This window comes from Protopterus annectens, chromosome 3.part1, assembly GCF_019279795.1.
Source record: "Protopterus annectens isolate FY-2018-M chromosome 3.part1, PAN1.0, whole genome shotgun sequence".
Taxonomy (NCBI): domain Eukaryota; kingdom Metazoa; phylum Chordata; order Ceratodontiformes; family Protopteridae; genus Protopterus; species Protopterus annectens.
The window spans coordinates 741,956,109-741,976,145 of record NC_056732.1 but is presented as its reverse complement, the minus strand read 5'-3'; positions in this window follow the sequence as shown (position 1 = coordinate 741,976,145).

The window sequence follows — 20,037 nt, the reverse complement described above, 5'->3', positions numbered from 1 at the left end:
TTTAGTTTTTTGTATGGAAACGGTTTTGAAATATAATTTTTTGTTTCTAGAAGGCCAATGTTTCCAACAGGTAAAGGGGTAGAAATGGGGGCCTCTTGTGCCCCAATTTTTGCCAACATTGTTCTTTTACAATGGGAAAGGCAGATGTTATTTAAACAATTTCTGGAAAAACCATAGAGGAGTTACCTCTAATTTTTGGATGCCATTTTTATTGTATGGGACAGGCCTGAGGAGGAGATAGCAAGTTTTTACTGTAACAGTTTGTTACATTTTGACAGTAACCACCCCATGGATCAAAAAAATGAGGATGGTTAAAGGTCAGTATATCCATACAGCTACAATGGTTTTCCAGCATGATACTTTTTTGTTTGAATGTGAGAAACAGGGTAGGATGTTACAAGTTAATAGTTATCTTAGCAAAAAGGTGTCGTCCATTTGCAATGAAGTAGTGTATAAAAGGGCTTTGGGTGAAAAAGTACCCTTAATAAAATTCCCTTTCAGGTCTGTTTCCGACATGGTAAAAAGTGGTAACAACCCAATTATGAAACATAATCTGGCCTTTATAACCGAGTATAGTCTTGAGGCATCTCAGATTAGAAACATTTTGTCAAAATACTGGAACATTTTTTTCCTGTTTTAAAGATGTTATCAACAAGATTGGCAACAAACCAGAGATGTTTTTTTAGAAGAGGTAGGACAATTAAAAACTATATAGAAGAGAACACTGGCCACTTCGAATATAACCAGAGCAACAAAAGAACAGGGGCCTTTAAATGTGGTTTTTGTAACTACTGTAAAGAGGTTCTAAATGGGAACCATGTGGTTGTGAACAAAAGATTTATAAAATCCAAGTCCTTTAGCAATTGCAACACCCCAGGGGTGGTATATGTTGCCCTATGTCAAAAATGTCAGCATTTTTATATAAGTAAGACTCAGAGAAGATTTAGGGAGTGTATCTATGAACACATTACTAATATCAAAAAGGGGAATCTGGGAAATGCACTTGTAAAACGTTTGGTGGAACAGCCAGATCATCGTTTTCTGTTTTTTGTTTTAGAACATATAGCTAAAGACCGTATGGGGCCCATGGGAGGATATTATTGAGGAAACGGAATTGAGGTGGCAATTAAGATTAAATGCCATGCCTCCCCACCCAAATTAAATGAAAATATTTCCAGTGGGAGCATTCTGAGTCTAAGGTCCTATGTGGTGTGACTTTGAATACAATAGGTGATAAACAATATGTTTCTTTTTAAAAGATGTTTTTATACTTATTTTGCTTAAAATGGTTAGCATTATTATGAACCCAGCCACTGGGGATGCAGAAGCCAGTGCATTTCTTTGTGCCGGTCCCAAGCCTGGATAAATGGGGAGGGTTGCATCAGGAAGGGCATCCGGCGTAAAACTTCACCAAATCTTTTCATGCAGTCACCAGTTAATATTTCCGTAGCGGATCGGTCGAGGCCCGGGTTAACAATGACCACCACCAGTACTGTTAGTCAACAGGGTGCTGACAGAAATTGGGCTACTGTTGGCCAAAGGAGAAGAAGAGGCGGAAGGCATGGCCGAAGGCAGGAAGAGAGGAGAAAGGCTATGACTGTGGTAGTGAGGGTCGGAACTTTGAATGTTGGAAGTATGACTGGTATAGGGAGGGAGCTAGCTGATATGATGGACAGAAGGAAGGTTGGTATATTGTGTGTGCAAGAGACCAGATGGAAGGGGAGTAAGGCTAGGTGTAGCGAAGGTGGGTTCAAATTGTTTTATCATGGTGTGGATGGGAGGAGAAATGGAGTAGGAGTTATTCTGAAGGAACAGTATGCAAAGTGTGTTTTGGAGGTGAAAAGGGTGTTGGATAGAGTGATGTTTATGAAGCTGGAAATTGATGGTGTAATGATTAATGTTGTTAGTGCATATGCTCCACAAGTTGGGTGTGCAATGGATGAGAAAGAAAAATTTTGGAGTGAATTGGATGAAGTGGTGATGACTGTACCCAAGGATGAGAGAGTGGTGATTGGAGCAGATTTAAATGGGCATGTTGGTGAAGGGAGCAGTGGGGATGAGGAAGTGATGGGTAGGTATGGTGTTAAACAAAGGAATGCAGAAGGTCAGATGGTAGTGGATTTTGCAAAAAGGATGGATATGGCTGTGGTGAATACGTATTTTAACAAGAGGGAGGAGCATAGGGTGACATACAAGAGTGGAGAAAGATGCACACAGGTGGATTATATCTTATGTAGGAGGGCCAGTTTGAAGGAGATTGGTGACTGTAAAGTGGTGGCCGGAGAAAGTATAGTTAGGCAGCATAGGATGGTGGTTTGTAGGATGACGTTGGTGATCAAGAAGAGGAGGAGGAGGAGTGTAAGGGCAGCACCAAGGATCAAATGGTGGAAACTGAAAAAGGGTAATTGTGAGGTGGAGTTCAGGGATGAGTTAAGACAGGCACTGGGTGGCAGTGAAGAGTTACCAAATAGCTGGATAACTACAGCAGAGCTAGTAAGGGAGATGGCTAGAAAGGTGCTTGGTATTACATCTGGACAGAGAAAGGACGACAAGGAGACATGGTGGTGGAATGAGGAAGTACAAGAGAGTATACAGAGAAAGAGGTTGGCAAAGAAGAAGTGGGATTATTAGAGAGGTGAAGAAAGTAGACAGGAGTATAAGGAGATGAGGTGAATGGCAAAGAGAGAGGTGGCAAAGGCTAAGGATAAGGCATATGAAGAGTTGTATGAAAGGTTGGACACTAAGGAGGGAGAAAAGGACCTGTACCAATTGACTAGACAGAGGGACCAAGCCAGGAAAGATGTGCAGCAGGTAAAGGCGATAAAGGATAATGAAGGAAACATACTCAGAAGTGAGGAGAGTGTGTTAAGGAGATGGAAAGAGTACTTTGAGGGGTTCATGAATGAAGAGAATGAGAGGGAGAGAAGGTTGGATGATGTAGGGATAGTGAATCATGAAGTACAATGGATTAGCAATGAGGAAGTAAGGATAGCTATGAAGAAAATGAAGAATGGAAAGGCTGTTGGCCCAGATGACATACCTGTGGAAGCATGGAGGTGTTTAGGTGAAATGGCAGTGGAGTTTTTTAACCAGAGGTGGCAAAGCTGGATGAGTTTAAATACTTGGGGTCAATAGTTCAGAGTAACGGTGAGTGTGGAAGAGAGGTGAAGAAGAGAGTACAGGCAGGATGGAGTGGGTGGAGAAGAGTGTCAGGAGTGATTTGTGACAGACGGGTACCTGTAAGAGTGAAAGGGAAGGTCTGCAAGAGGGTAGTGAGACCAGCTATATTATATTGGTTGGAGACAGTGGCACTGACAAAAAGGCAGGAATTTGAGATGGATGTGGCAGAGTTAAAGATGTTAAGATTTACACTGGGTGTGACGAGGGTGGACAGGATTAGGAATAAGTATATTAGAGGTTCAGCCCAGGTTGGAAGGTTTGGAGACAAAGCCAGAGAGGCAAGATTACATTGGTTTGGACATGTGCTGAGAAGGAATGTGGAGTATATTGGGAAAAAGATCCTAAGGATGAAGCTACCAGGAAACAGGAAAAGAGGAAGGCCTAAGATAAGGTTTATGGATGTGGTGAGAGAGGACATGCAGGTGGTTGGTGTGACAGAGCAAGATGCAGAGGACAGGAAGAAATGGAAACAGGTGATCCACTGTGGCGACCCCTAACGGGAACAGCCAAAAGAAGATGATGATTATATGTTTTTTATTGGTACACGTGTTTTATTGGTGTTGTGTGGTCACATCATTTGTAGAAAGATGGTATTTAAAGATGGTGGCAATGTTTGAAAATGATTCTGATGAAGTCTAAGATGAAAGCTCTTAATCCTGTATGTGTTCAACTACTTGGTGTATTAAATTCATTCTTAATTACTACTGCTGTGGACTGGGTTTGACTTGACTCTGTATTGGACTATTGTGACATTGAATTGAATACCACAGATTCTTGGAGTTCATGCTATGGCAAGTGGAGTTGATATGTTATCCGACCATGCTTATCTTGTCATGCATTCCATGACCCCAACATTGTGGACTGATACTGAATAGATAGGGAGGTGATGTAGGATATAGCCGGAAAGTGTTAGTTCCATATAAAGTCATGTGAGAGTCGAGGACTTGCTACAGGGATCTGCCAGCACCAACTGACCATACAGTGGGGGTACCTCAGGCATTCACTTTGACAGTACTCCATGAGTTCCTAGATGCTTTGCTGCAGCATGTTGGGAAGTATATGTGGCTTTCATGTACCACAGAAGAGAACAAAAGAATGAACATCATGCAGGACATCTATGTAGTAGTCCAGTTCCCTGAGGTTCTAGGTGCCATAGACTGCACCTTCATTAAAATTAGGCCTCACCTCAGGAACTGGGTTGGATGTACATGAACTGCAAAGGGTGTTACTCTATTAACTGCTAGGTGATCTGTAAAGAACAGGATATCAATTATAATGTGAGTGCTGGTCACCCAGGTAGTTTTCATGATTCCCACATATGGTACAGTTGTGAGCCATATGAACTTTATCAAGGGGTAATTACCCCAGGGCCATCTTATTGGTGATGTAGGATATGCAATGGAAACCTGGCTGATGACATCCATTAGATATCAACAAATTGAAGCAGACCAGGTGTACAATTCTGCACATTCATATAACAGGAACAAAAAACATTTATTTACTTATTTTATTTTATATTTGTTGACTGGGAAAATCTGGGTTGGCATAAAGGCCCCTTTTCAGTGGAGGCTTGGGGAGAAAAGCTCCAGTGCAAACAGTACAAAAAAAAGTTATACAATATCAACAAAGTCAGGCAGAATACAATTACAATAAATTTTACAATGTCAAAATAGATAAGATAATAAGTATACATACGTAAGGCTTTTTATACTTACACAAGTATTCTTATACAAATATTTGTTTGGATTGCTGAAGGCATGCTTTTACTGTCTAAATTCATTGAGTGGTATCCTGTTGTATGATCCTGGTACCAGTGTAAAAATATTTATGGTATGCACAATGTTGCTTAACTTGAAAATGAGAAGGAAGCTACAGGAAAGGGCCAGTTGCAAGAGGAGGACAACACAAAATATAAGGCAGTGGAGGCAGAACCAGATGAGGAGTCATTAGGGGATCCAGCTGTATGGTGGGATTATTAGGTGACACTGGCAAAGGGCCAGCAGCTTGCCTGTAACTTCAGCTTTTAGGAAAACATAGTGCAGCAAATACATCACATCAAAATGAATGCATGCAAATCAAACATCAGACTGTTCTCACCCATACATAGGCTGTGCATCAGACATAGGCAAGAAAAGTAACTATGTACAAATGACAGAGCACAGGTACCATTATTTACATAGGTGGTAAGGGAGCATATGTAAGCATTCCTTTCACAGGGAGATGTGTGAGTGTGGAGGAATATATGACAAAGCGTTCAGCACTGTGCATGGGCTATGATGAAATGGGAAAGGTGCTTAAGAGGATTCCTGTCTCAGTCAGTGTGTGTGTGTGTGTGTGTGTGTGTGTGTGTGTGTGTGTGTGTGTGTGTGTGTGTGTGTGTGTGTGTGTGTGTGTGTGTGTGTGTGTGTTCTATATGTGCATGATCTGCTGTGGCCAGTGACTGTCTGTCTGTGTACTACTGGGACACAGGCTCAGCAAAAGGTGCAACTCTCTGTGTCAATGTAGATGACAAGTCCAGGGTATACATGGCAGGAACTGAGCATCCCATGCATGCACCTACACCTGTTTGCTTCCCCTACCAGCAGTAGCACTGGTTGAGCCACACTCTTGGCTAGATATTGGCATGTTGGTTAGGAATGATCATTTCAGTCACCAGACATGCCACTGCCATGGCTGCTATAACATGGGAACATCCTCTCCTTGGAGTAGACACCTCTACAGTAAATGTAGCAGTGGATGCCTTACCACTGCATGAGCTCTGTATACCTATTCCTGGCCACGATGATCATCATTTACTGATATACTGGTGGGAACAGTATTGTGAATGGTGCTTTATTCTCTGCAGGTGACCTTGAGTGGACAGGGCACATTCCAGTAGTTGCTTTAGGCTATCAAGGCAGTCACACATGTGGAACATACCATCACAGTTGTCATACCACACATCTTGCATCACTTTGACCAACTCTGCTATGACTGCGGTGGTACATCCCTGTGCCCACAAAATGGCTTGTGCATATGCTGGGTTGTAGCCATTGCCATGCCATCTTCAGGGGAAGGATGATAACCATTCAAGACAAAGTGCTTATGCTCCAAATGTGCCCTCCCCCAATCTGCTCAATAGAGCTACCATCAGATTCAGATATGTATCAGATATGGAGTGTTACACATTCCTTAGTGATGGTGCTGACAGGCACAGAGACTGGGTTTATGGACTATACACATGATGCATTGGTTGCATTTCCTGTGTCCAGCGCGCGCGCACACACACACACACACACACATATATATATATATATATATATATATATATACACGCTATACGTATACACACACATACACAGACACATATGTGTGCACATATATCTGCATGTATGTATATGTTTACACAATATGATTGCTCTTGAACTTCCAAAAGTATAGGATATACCTGCTTACATTTTGCCTGTGTTTATTTTCACTCAAAGCTGGCATGACCTCAGATGTTTTTGTTTTGAGAGTAAGGGTTATTGTTTTGCAGTATCTGTTTACTTTAAAATATTATATTTTTATTGTTACTGCTCTGTATTAAGCAGCTATCTAATGAAATATTTCTAATTAATGTAACATGCCGACTCCCCTAATGCATATAAAATAAAGTATGGGTTGTGAGTCACGTAAGTATGTTATACATATCCCTTTGGATGTCATACTTGCCTAATCCATTTCAAATGAACTAAGCAATCACTCATCAGAATATGCATAGCATTAATTTATAGATGCCAGTCATTGCATTTTTCTGTATGGAATTGACTACCACTTTCTATTTCAGAATAGTGACTTGTATATCTAGACCCTTCCTACATAGCAAATAACATCAAGTAAAAAATACATGTCCCCTTCTAGAAGGGTCTACTACAAGTGCTTGGGCTTTTTATGCTTGCAGTATACTTGCTCTCAGTCACTTGCTCAAATAGGCAAGTGCTCAAACTTCTGCAAACTTGATTTCTCATAGCTACTTAGCTCTCATACCTCTACTAGAACCCTAACTCTAACCTTAAAACTCCCTTCCCACTCCCTGACCCCAAAACATCCTTCTGCTCTGTAAACCTAAACTTCCCTCCCGCACCCTGACCTTAAGCCACTCTTTTCATTCACTAACCCTAAGACCTCCTTTTATTTCTCTAACCCTAACACTCTCTTCTCACTACCTAAACCTAAAACCCTAGTCTTGATCCCTAAGCCTAGGATCCTCTTTTTTATTTAGTTTCATACTAGGCTAATTGCCCTTATGAACCATTTCAAGCCTAGCCAATTATTTCATAAGAGAATCAAACCCTGCACCTTGTGTCTGTAAGGTACCAACCATTATGTCAACCTGTCACCTTTTTTTTCGAATCCCCCTCCTGCTCCCTAAACCAAAAACTTCCTTCCCCACCAGTGACCTAATATACACTCCCACCCCCTCCTCACTCCCTTACCATGGCTGCTGGGCTTGCCTTACTCAAACTCAAATGATGTGCCCACGTAGGGTGCGGCAGCTGGTTGCCCAAACTCACATTTGAGTCTGAATTTGAGCAGTAGTCTGCCTGAGCTACATGATGCTTGTGCCCCTAACTTCAAGACAGAATTTTCTGAGAGGTATTTATTGAAGTTCTTCTAGGGCACCATTACTAGGAAACATTTCCTGAAGTCAAAGCAAAACTGAAAGCATTATGCTTGTTTTCTATATGCAAATGAATCTGTTCAATGTCTGCACCCTTGTACCTTATATTTCAGAGTTTTTGCATGCAATACAACAGCACAATACAATTTCAGCAGACAAATCAAAGAATATTACCTTAATGAGCTCATAAGGACTGGTTTCTTCTTCACCCTGCTTAAGGCTAAAACAAAATACTGTTTTCACTTTCACAGAAACTGTGAAATTTGCTGTATTGAATTATCATTTGCAGGAAAGAAAATGACGGTCAAAGGTCAATTACATTACAAAATGTATTTTTTGCATTATTTCTTGATCATTTCTGCATTTCATTTTAATGTGTTAAACCATGAACTACCTTGATATAGATCACTATGATATTATAACTTAAATCTTTGGTAAACTGCTTGTAAACAAGAATAGATTATGTGTTAATGTACTTATGAGTCAGGTGGGCAGATTCTTTTTTCAGTTGCCTTCTCTTTCCATATATTTGCCATGGAAACAGAGAAACTTCCTACTTTCTTTCTCTCAAGATGTTAGCAGTTACCTTTGTTCTTTTTCAGTGACAGTCTTTCATTATCACTGACTGTCTCCATAAAAGATTTTCAGATACCCTACTCTGTTACTCATGACAGAGTGGCATCTCTTGTTCCTCTTCATATTTATAGTCTCAGGTACCTCTCTCATTCGTCAGCACAGCTTGCTTACTTGCAGATCAAACAGGTTGAACTTAGAGCTGAACATTCAGATTGATGGCATGTTGTTAGAAGTTTCCTTACTGCTTGCAGCATTAAAGAATTTAGTACTTTGGTTAACAGGACTTCTTCATGTTATTCAGCTAAACATGGGCCTTAAACTTTGTTTCAATATTCATATTTTAAAAATAGTCAGCAATTCCTAGTTGAGGGTCTTTCCATTTACCTGTTAAACTACTTTCATATTTACTCGCTGGCTCTCATTTGGCTACTTATAGCTTGAAAACAGCAAAGCTCATCATGGATGAAAGTCATTGAATCGTTGAGTTTGCCAGGCTTTATTTTCCAACAAAATAAAAACTGCTGCATTGTGTGCTGTGGAGGATTGTGCATTTTACCCCCACTGTTTATATAAACTAACTTCAGGTCACATATCATTGTAGAAAGGAGAGAAAACAAAGGGTGGCAAACTCATTTCAAAGAGTTTCATCTGCAGTGAGTGTTGCCATGATAAAGAGCATTACAGGATTCTCTTTATTAGTTGAATTGTGCAACATACTCTAGAAACTTTGTCTGAAAATAATATTCCATTATTTGTGAACATGTAATATGCAAGTGTCACTCAGAGTTTTATTTATTTATTTTTATTTTACATTTGTTTACCGGAAAAGTCCGACTGGATACATGTCCATTTTCAGCGGAGGCCCGGTGAGAAAAGCTCCAGAAAGCAGAGTACAAATACATTAGGAACAATAGAAACATTTAAAGATAATTATAATATGCAGTTTTCAGTAGGGTTACAAACATAGATAAAACATGGTAGACAACATCAAAATCATGCGACTTCAATTTCCGACAATAATACACGCAGTTATGGGCTAAGAGTAATCCCTGCTAATTCAATATCTCTGTTATTGGTCGCTTTTGACACAATGGGAATAATTACCCATAACACACATATGTACAACTATTTTCTTTCTGATTCCTTTGAGTTTTCAAAGGGTGTTTGTCTTGTGCATTCCACTGCCAAAGAAACTTCCTTCAGTGTTTGCAGTATGTTTTTTTTGTTTTTTTTTTTTTATTTAAAACTTATTGTAACGTATCTATAACAGTAAACCACAATATTATAATTCATTCAGATGCAATTTCCACTGTGAGTCCTGGTTACACTTAATTTAACATATACATTCATAAAGCATCAGTTAACATTTTCATGATACATTTTTATTTCAACCTTTTGCAGCAAATCTTAATTAATTAGTATAAAATGTTGTTCTTTACCAGTTTAACCTTGTTAATGGCTTCAACCATTAAGGCCATGCTGGCCATTTCATCACCAGCCTGCAATTATCTAATAGTTTTGATCATCTATCAGTAATTCCTGACTCCTATGAATTTAGAATCTACCTAGTACATCTAGTCATTTCTGTTACCTACAATGTAAAATTTAAATACAACTGTAAGGGCTGAGGACCATGGTCAATCAGTGTAACCATTCAGTGGTACCATATTATCTATGTTTACCTTTCAAGTCATTTTTCAAGATGTCCACTTGCCCTCACACCATATCATCCCAGTTAAAGCATCGACTTACTGAATCTAGATTTCTTCTGAAGGTTCTGAAGAAATCTAGATTCAACTTCAGGAACTTTTGTGTGAGTAAAGCATCGACTTACTAATCCACTGCCAGGTGAAGCCTTTACCTATTCTGTCTCAAGTGAACTCCAGTGGATGATCAGATTACCTATCATAGTAATTATGCTCACCATATAGTCTCAACACCTGTGAATTCCACTGGGTGTTACCCATTACTAAAAAGGTTATAATAAGAATTTCCTCCCACTTTATCCGACTTTATCAGGAGGAGTTTACCCCCAACACCATGTGAGGCACATACACCCATACTGTGCCATGTACCTTTGTTTACCACATCCAGCTCTACAATGTAAGAGGAGAAGGAGGAAACTGCTCTTTTCAATGACTCATGAGAGATAGAGGCTTCCTCAAACTGTGCCTCTACTTGTATCCCTTTAGTACATGACACTCCCTTTCATGCTGTAACCTGTTCTCCTCCAATTTCTGATAGAAATGCAGTCCAAAATACTAAACTAAACTTACCCATTATGATTGGCTCTTTCTTCAGACTCACTATGAAAAAGTAACGTGTCCCACAATGTAATAGCTTAATGACCCCAATGCCTGTGCCACCCCATTTTTCATTTATCCCCCCCGACACACACACACCATGATATAGCAAATCTCCTAGTAAAGTGACACCACCTAGTTGGTTTATGCTAATTCATTGTATACCACTTATAAAAACGGACAGCAGTTTTTCTTCTTTGTCTTATTTATGTTTATTTATTTATCAGTTTCTTATTATTAATTATTTTTTAAATTTCTGCATACCAGAAATTCAGTCCCTCCTTTAAAGTGCTAGCCACCAACCAGTATCTACATTATGTATCTAATCACACAGTCAGAAATACAGCTCAGTGTTGCTAAATTCTCTTCAGTTTTCCTGTGTCCTTTCTATGCCCTGTAACAGCCATCTTGCATCCACCCATAAAGACAGAAAGTGGGGTCTTTATTGATGTGTGATACAAATTAACCTGCTACATTTGTGAGGGCTGTCATAGCATAATATTGTATTGCTTTGTCATTGCTTATTTTAGTCTCTTTAATAATTTTTTTATATATATACGTTGAAAATCTGATAATGGCAGTTTCCTGTGTAGTATTTTCCCTAAATACTCAGTCATGTACCAAGTGGTTTGCACTACTTATAAGAATGCATAAGCTATCAAAACTAATAAATCTAAGCTGTGCATACCGGGGGGGATAACCTGACAATAAGCTGCCCATATTTTCTATGACAGTGACAGCTGCTGAAAAGAATATCTACCTGGCAATCTCAAAACAATTCCATTTCTTCTTTTTTGTTGCTTAATTTTATATGTTTACATACAGTTGTTCATGTATTTTGCACATGTGCAAAGCCATGGAACGTATCATCATGGAACTCATAAACAAAGACATTGGTAAACTCCAAACTCTGGATCCCATCCAGTTCGGGTTTGTGAAAGGCAGATCATGCCTCCTGAACCTGATCGACTTCTTTGCGGCAGTCACCAAAGCTGTAGATGAGGGTAAAGTGTTTCACACAGCCTATCTTGACCTCGCCAAGGCTTTCAACACCATCCCCCATTCTGGAATTATAGCTAAACGCAATAAACTAGGCATCAATCCATATGTCACAAGATGGGTTACCAAATGGCTCACTGACAGAACCCACACTGTAAAAGTTGCAGACTCCAAATCTGACCTCAAACCAGTGACAAGTGGAGTACCACAGGGTTCCGTCCTGTGACCACTCCTGTTTGGTATCTACTTCTCTGAAGTACAGGCTAACAAAGCAGGCCTCTGGCTACCAAAGTTCGCAGATGACTGCAAACTAGGATCCATAGTCAAGTCCCCAAATGATGTGAACATCCTACAGAAGGGCCTCTCTGAGACAGATGCCTGGTGTCAGAGCCATGGCCTCAAGCTCAATGCCAAAAAGTGCAGTGTCATCCCCTTTGGTAAAAACTTTGTACCCATGAACTACCACATAGGCAGCAATCTACTTAACACCGAATGCGAGATAAGAGACCTTGGGACCCAGGTGGACAGTAGTCTCTCCTTTGATAGTCACATCGCCACAGTAGTCAGGAAGTCCTTCTATGTGCACACCTCATAGGTTCATAGGTTTATAGGTTCATACTAGGCTATCTGCCCTAGGGCATTTATAAGCCTAGCCAGAGTGTGTATGGCTTGTGCCACCCATTTTAAATTAATTTTGCTATGCCCTTTTTCGAGGTTAGTATACTGTGCCTCTGTCTAACAGTGACACAGAAGTGATACCCGGGGTAAACCTACGATCTCCCATCCACTCATCAAGATTCCTCTTGAAGAGAGTCAATGAGGGACTCTGCCTAACCTGGACTGGGATTTTATTCCAGAGTGAAGGGAGTCTCTGGGTTATGAATCTGTCCCTCCAGCATGTCCTATTTATTTCAGTGCTGAGGTTCAAGTCTCTCGAGAGCGTAGCTCGATGGGATTTGGATTTTCTGAAGTGCAGCATGTCCATTAATTCCGGGTTGGACATAGCTTTATACGTCAGGCACAGATCGCCTCTGAACAGGCGGTTTGCCACTGAGTAGAGCTGGAGTTTCTTTAACCGGGCAGCACATGGCGCCTGTTTGAGCCCTTTGATCCTCTTGGTGAGGTCCTTTTTGGGTCTTTCCAGTTGCTGCAGGTGCCTGGTAAGGTACATCCCAAAAGGGGCATTGTACTCAATTATGGGCCTGATGAGGGATGAGTAAAGAGGCACGATGACCTCCCCTGATCTAGATGTGAATCCCTTCATGATTAGGTGGGCTATATAAAATGTTTTTCTAACCACTTTGGCCACGTGGTTGTCAAATGAGAGATTGCTATCAACTTGGGTCCCCAGGTCCCTAATTACTTCTTCTGTACTTAATGGATTACCACCTATGTGGTAATTTGTGGGCACTTTGTTTTTGCCAAAGGGGATGACTATACACTTTTTGGAGTTTAGCTTGAGGCCATGGCTCTGGCACCAGGTGTCCATTTCTATGAGGCCCTTTTGGAGGGTGCTTGTGTCGGCTGGAGAGTCTATTATGGCGCCCAGTTTGCAGTCATCTGCGAACTTGGTCAGCCACAGTCCTTCCATGTTGGCCTGTACCTCCGAGAAATATATACCGAACAAGAGAGGTCCCAGGACTGAGCCTTGTGGGACGCCACTTGTAACTGGTTTGGAGTCTGACATGGCTCCAGCTATTCTAACCATGTGGGTTCTGTACTTGAGCCAGTTTGCAACCCATCTAGTGACATAGGGGTTTATATTTAAGCTGGTGAGCTTATCTATAATGCCCGAGTGGGGTATTGTATCAAGGCTTTTGCGAGGTCCAGGTAGGCTGTGTGGACCACCTTCCCTTGTCAATGGCCTTGGTGACTGTTTCAAAGAAATTGACCAGGTTTAAGAGGCAGGATCTGCCCTTAACAAAGCCGAACTGGGTAGGATCCAGTGTTTGTAGGTCCCCAATATCTTTATTTATAAGGTCCATGATGATCCTTTCCATAGCTTTGCAGAACAAGCTAGTGAGACTTATGGGGCGATAGTTTCCAGGATCTGTTGAGGCACCACCTTTGTGGAGAGGGACCACTGTTGCTGTACGCCACTCTTTGGGTACATATCCTGTAGTAAGGCTGAGACTGAACAGTAGTTTTAGGTTTGGGTTTAGCTCTTCTTGGAGTTCATGTAGGATGCAGCCGGGGACACCGTCTGGTCCCATTGATGCTGTGTTTCTTGCTTTGGAGAGGGCAGCTCTTACCTGAGCATCTGAGATGTCAGTGGGGCAGCACTCCGCTGGGATAGATATTAGCCCTTTTGGTGGGGAGGGGGGGAGAAGTTTGCGCTGAACCTGTCAGCTATGATGTTGGCAATGTCTGTGGGTTTGGTGTATTTTTTGTCATTTTGGACTAATTCTGAGCATATCTGGGGATTCCCACCCAGGTTCCTAACATAACTAAAGAAAGCCTTGTGATTATCCTTAGTGTCCTGTGCAATTTTTCTCTCGAAACTGGCCTTAGACGATTTTATGAGTGCCCGTAGTTTTTTGCTAATACTGATCAGAGATGCCTTCCTTTTTTGGGATTTTGCTCTATCATGTAGTAGCTTCCTCCTTCTATTGTATAGTTTGTTTATGGCTGGGGTCCACCAGACAGGACGTCTGCCTTTGGAGGATTGGGTCTTGGTTTTATTTGGGATTGCATGATCCATGCATTCCTGAAGGTGTTCATAGAATACGTTTATAAAGGATTTTGCGGTCTGGGCCATATTATCCACAGGCCCGGGGGCTTTGAAGGATTCCACCTCGGTTTTGAGGAGTGTGAAATTTGCTTTAGAGAAGTTTTTCACTGTGGTTTTCTGGGCATGGGGTGGGGTCGGGATGTGAATATCCAGTGAGATTAGTTTATGGTCTGATCTTACCAGTGAGGGATACACTTCTGGTCTGGAGCATAGAGTCCCCATGTTGGTGATGATCAGGTCCAGTATGTTTTCCCTCTTGTGGGAGTGGTAACAAGTTGTTCCATAGCATTTGAGTTTATAAATTCTAGGAACCTTTGGGCTAGGGTGTTGGAGCTAGAGTAATGCTCCCAGTCTATGGTTGGGTAGTTGAAGTCATCCAATATAATGGTGTTTGGAGAGACCTTCATATTTTCCAGTGTTCTCAGGAAGGCCGAGTGGGGTTCCTGGGTTTGGGAGGGTGGTCTGTAGCAGGCTATAAACTGGAAGGCAGTTTTACCCACTGTTAGTTGAACATGGATAGTCTCTGATGCTTCGTGCTGTGCCACCAACCTGGTGGTGTGGGTATCTTTGACGAATATTGATACTCCCCCTCCTTTTGTGGTTCGATCCAAGTTTTGGGGCCGAAAAGCATGGTATGAGGTATAACCTGGTAGTGCTGGGGTGCTCTCGAGAGCCTTGAACCAGGTTTCTGTTACTGCACAGATATCGATGTTCTCCATGCTAAGGAGAGTTTCAAGTGCGTGCATTTTGAGGTTTAGACTTCTGGCATTGAGTAGCATTACTCTTAGTTTCTTATCCCTTGTGATACCTATGGAGGTGGGTTTGTCTTTTGAGCCTTGCCTAAAAAAGGCACTATGGGGTAGCAAGAGCCTTTGCCAATATCCGAAAGCCCAGGGGTGACAGGTGCAAGCCGTCCCTAGTGAAGCATCGTGGCTTGTCGAGCATGTCATCCCAGGCTGACAGGCATTGGATCCCCTTTGAATGATACCAATACTTAAGCCAATTGTTGAAATTGATAATCTTGTCTTCATACTGTGGCATCATTCTTGGTGAGGGTAAGATGCTACTCAAGGTCAGGGTCATACCGGCCTGGGCTACATGCTCAGAGAGCTCCTCTATGTCTCTTTTCATGTAGTCCAGGGAGGTACGTCTCAGGTCATTCACACCAGCATGGACAATGACTGAGTCATATTTGTACTTGCCTTGGAGTGACCTGAGTGCTTGTGTTATGTGGCGGATCCTAGCGCCCGACAGGCAGCTCACCGTGACCTTCTCCTTGTTCAGCCTGGTGAGTGGGACGTCAGTGTGCCTGATGATAGAGTCACCTATTACAAGTGTATCAGGTGTGTTGTTTAGCCTTAAGGGTTGTGACATTTTGGCACACTGGCTTTGTGAGCTATGTGTTGCATGTGTTTTGTTTTGGGGTAGCGGTTGCTTGGGTGTCTGCTTTGGAGGTCTCTGCTGCTTAGGCAGATTTTTATTTAGAGCCTCCAAGTATGTTTTTGTGTGTTTATGTGTTTGGTTTGCTGTCATGGTAGGTCTATGTGAGACTGGAATTTTAGTGAGTGTGGTTTCCTTCTCCTCCTGACATCATAAAAGGGTTCTCTTCCAGGAAACAAGAGGTCATCGTTACCCTCTACTCATCACTCATTAAACCCATTATACAGTACAACGCCCCTTTTGGAAAGTACCTCACAAGACATCTGCAGCAGCTGGAAAGGCCACAGAAGTACCTCACAAAGAGGATTACTGGACTCAAACAAATGCCCTACACTGACCGCCTCAAAAAACTCCAGCTTTACTCTGTAGCATATCGCCTACTCAGAGGTGATCTCTGCCTAACATATAAAGCTATGTCAAACCCAGAGCTGTTGGACATGCTGCACCTAAAGAAATCCCAATCCCTCCGAGCTACACGCTCTAGGGACCTAAACCTTGTCACCACAATAAACAGGACATGCTGGAGGGATAGATTCCTATCCCAGAGAGTTCCCATACTCTGCAACAGGCTACCCATCTATGTCAAGCAAAGTTCTTCATTAGCACTCTTCAAGAAAAATCTTGATGAGTGGATGGGAAATAGGAAATCCACCCCAGGGATCACTTCTGTGTCTCTGCTTGTCAGTGGCACAGGAAAATAACTTTCTTGGGTGGCGTATGCCAGGGAACCTTGTTGGCTAGGCTTGCATAGGCCCTTGGGTCGATAACTTAGTACCTACCTATGAACCTATGAACCTATGTATTTATCTATTCACTATTTACATAAGCATCTGCAAAATGACAACCCGACCTTTTATGTGTCATGCCAGTGACCCTAATACCATGTCCAATATTATTAGAATACTTAAGTGCCTTTTCTGTTTGACTATGGTCAATTAAAACATCAGAAGAAAGAATTATCATTATCTGCAGAACTGTCACTTTTAACATAGTTTGCAAACTTGGTAGCATCAACTTTTCTCGTGAAGATATCTCTTCCTTCTAAAATGGGTTGGACAACATTCATACTTAGTATAAAATCAATAGACTAGCAGAAAGCATTAACGGGTTAATATTATACCCACTAATTAGCAAGTGTCCCCAGTAATCTACTAATTTGTGACCAGACATTAAAACTGAATAAGGTTGCTGCAAATCTGGGCCTGTTATATCAATTATGTTCTCACATTTGATAAACATGTCAACACTGTTGTTGCTATGAGGTAACATGTACTGCTCAAAGGGATAATCTATGAGTTATAGAAGGTCATTATTTTTCCATATTCCTCTATAGTATTCCAGTAAAATACAATTATTCTGTAATGTGTGGTCTTCTAACAAAAGGCCATCTTCAACTTAGAATGTGTCAAATATTCTTTATAGGTTCATAGATTCTTAGGAAATTACTAGGGTAATGGCTAAAGAGCCCTTACAAGCCTAGCCAGTTTTACCCAGATTTTACCCAATTTTCTGTCATTAGGGGAAAGATAACAAGTTTCAGCAAGTTGGGTTTTGACTATTTTTGCAGACTGCCTCTGTCCATAAGGGACATGGGCACCCCCTCATGTGTAAATTTGTGATTTTGCATCCATTCGATCAGATTGTGCTTGAAGGTGGTCAGAGAAGGGCTCTGCTTCACATGAATAGGAAGCCGACTCCAGAGGAAGGGCAATCTCTGGGACACATATCTATCTCTTCAGCATAATCTATTCATGTCAGACATCAGGTCTAGATCTTTGGAGCAGGAAATTCTTGTGCAGTTAGTTTTGTGAATATGCAACATTTCCATCGGGGTTGGGTCAAAGACTGCCTTGCAGGTCTGACACAGATCACTCCTCAGTAATTGGTAGCAAACTAAATACAATGATGGGGATTTTAATCTCTCCACATATAACATGTTGATTATACCCTGTATTTTTTTTTTTTGGTGAGAAACCTTTGAAGATGCTTCAACTGTTGCAGGTACCTGTGTGAAATACTTGCCAAAGGGTGCTTTGTACTCCATTATTGGTCTGATGAGGGCTGATTACAGTGATACTATGACAGCCTTAGATCTAGATGCCATGCCCTTACTTATAAGCTGAGTCACATAGAACGAATTCCTCATTACTGTAAACACATGGTGGAAAAAGTTCAGATTACTATTTATCTGAGTACTTAGATCTCTCACCACTGGATCTATGCTTAGGGAGATACAATCAGTGTTTTAATTTGCAGGGGTATTTTCCATGCTAAGCAAAATTAAGAAAGTCTGAGCTACAGTAAAATGTACCTAGCCCAAGAAAATAGATTTTATTTGTCTACCTAAACTGTCAATCCCGTCTAGCACCACCATCTGATACCCTTCCCTCTGCATCTTAGAACCAAACAAACTACCTCCTGAGCAGGTATAGACATCCCTGCCTGCAAAATCTCTCCTTTTGAAGGCACAGACCAGCACTTCCCCACAATGTCTGTAGCCAGCCTGATCGAAACACCAGAAAATCGAGCAGTCAGAATAGCAAATTTTTCCCAGGGAAAAAAATTTGCTGTTCCGACAAACATACACACAACTCAAGCATACCAAAATAAATAATGAACTGATACCTACATCACTCATTTGCAAATTCCTTTAAAAACTAAAACCATGCACCCCTTCTGCTGACTGTCTTCCAGCTGAATACCTGCAAATAGCAGTAAAAGTTATTGCCTATCCTATCTCAAAAAAAAAAAAAAAAAAAAAAATTCATGTTTTTGGTTCACTGTATTTAATCTTATCTTAAAGCTACTAACTTACTCTGTAAACATTTTTTTGACCTATCTAGCTAATGTACGATGTAGCTAATGTACTGTAATCCACTTTACTATTACTATATATTGTATTGTTTACTCACTGCAGATGCTTGGAGCTTTTCTCCCCAGGCCTCTACTGAAAATGGACATGTATCCAGTTAGACTAGCCCGGTCAACAAATGTAAAATAAAATATAATAAAATAAATAATCCACACACATACACTTCACAAAACCCTACACTAAACCAGACATACACCTCTAGCTATCCAATTACCTTAAACCAACCCTAACACTAAGGTCCCTAACTATCGCACACTCACTTTACCCACTCCCTAACCCTAACTCACCTACCCCACCCTAACCCTCACATTCACACAATCGCACATTTACCTGACCCACGCCCTAACCCTAACTCACCTAAACCATGCCCAATCGCACACTCACCTTCATTCGCACACTTACCTTAACCCGGTCCATAACCTTCGCTCCACAGTTGAGGAAGTAGCAAAGCTGCAGAAACGGCCCACTGAATACTTTCCCTAGGAAAGTATTCGGTATTTTGCAGCTTCGCTATTTCAAGCGTTCACTCTACTGGGTTCGATATTTTAACATTCAAAGTTTTAGACTTCAATGTTATAATATAGACCCGATTTGAGACATAACTCCCTGGACTATATGAAGACAGACATGATAGAGCTCTCTGACTATGTGTCTCAGGCAAGTATAACCTTAGCACTGAGCAGCATTCTATCTCTTCCAAGGATGATGCAATAATATAAGCAAGAAATAATTGACTTTAATAATTGGCTTAACGTTTGTTGTCATTCAAGAGGATTACAATACTTGTCAGCCTGGGAAGACATTACCAACAGATACACTGTTTCACCAGTCATGGTCTGCACCTCTCCCGTCTATGTTTTTGAATATTGGCTAAGACATTCTCCCCTCTCATATTGCCTTTTTTAGACAATGCCAACCAGATATACATACCAACATGACCATATAAACAATGGATAATATGCAGATGTTACTGATCAGTGCTTGGAGCCTAAACCAAAAAAAAAAAATCCTCTCCCTACAAGCTTTCCTCACACTGGAGGACACAGACATCTGTATAGTTACAAAACATGGTTCAAATCTACAGAGAGTACTCCAGTTGTGCAGGAATATAATGTCTACCTCACAGACCAGCTACTATGCAAAAGGGAAAAATGGAGGAAATGTCTCAATATTTTTCAGAATAGTCTTACATCTAGGCAATTTAGGCATTTTGATGCATTAGAACTTGTTCATGTGTAAGTCACTATCAGTAAAGTCCAATACTACAGTATAGCCAGTTAAAGAACTCCTTCTA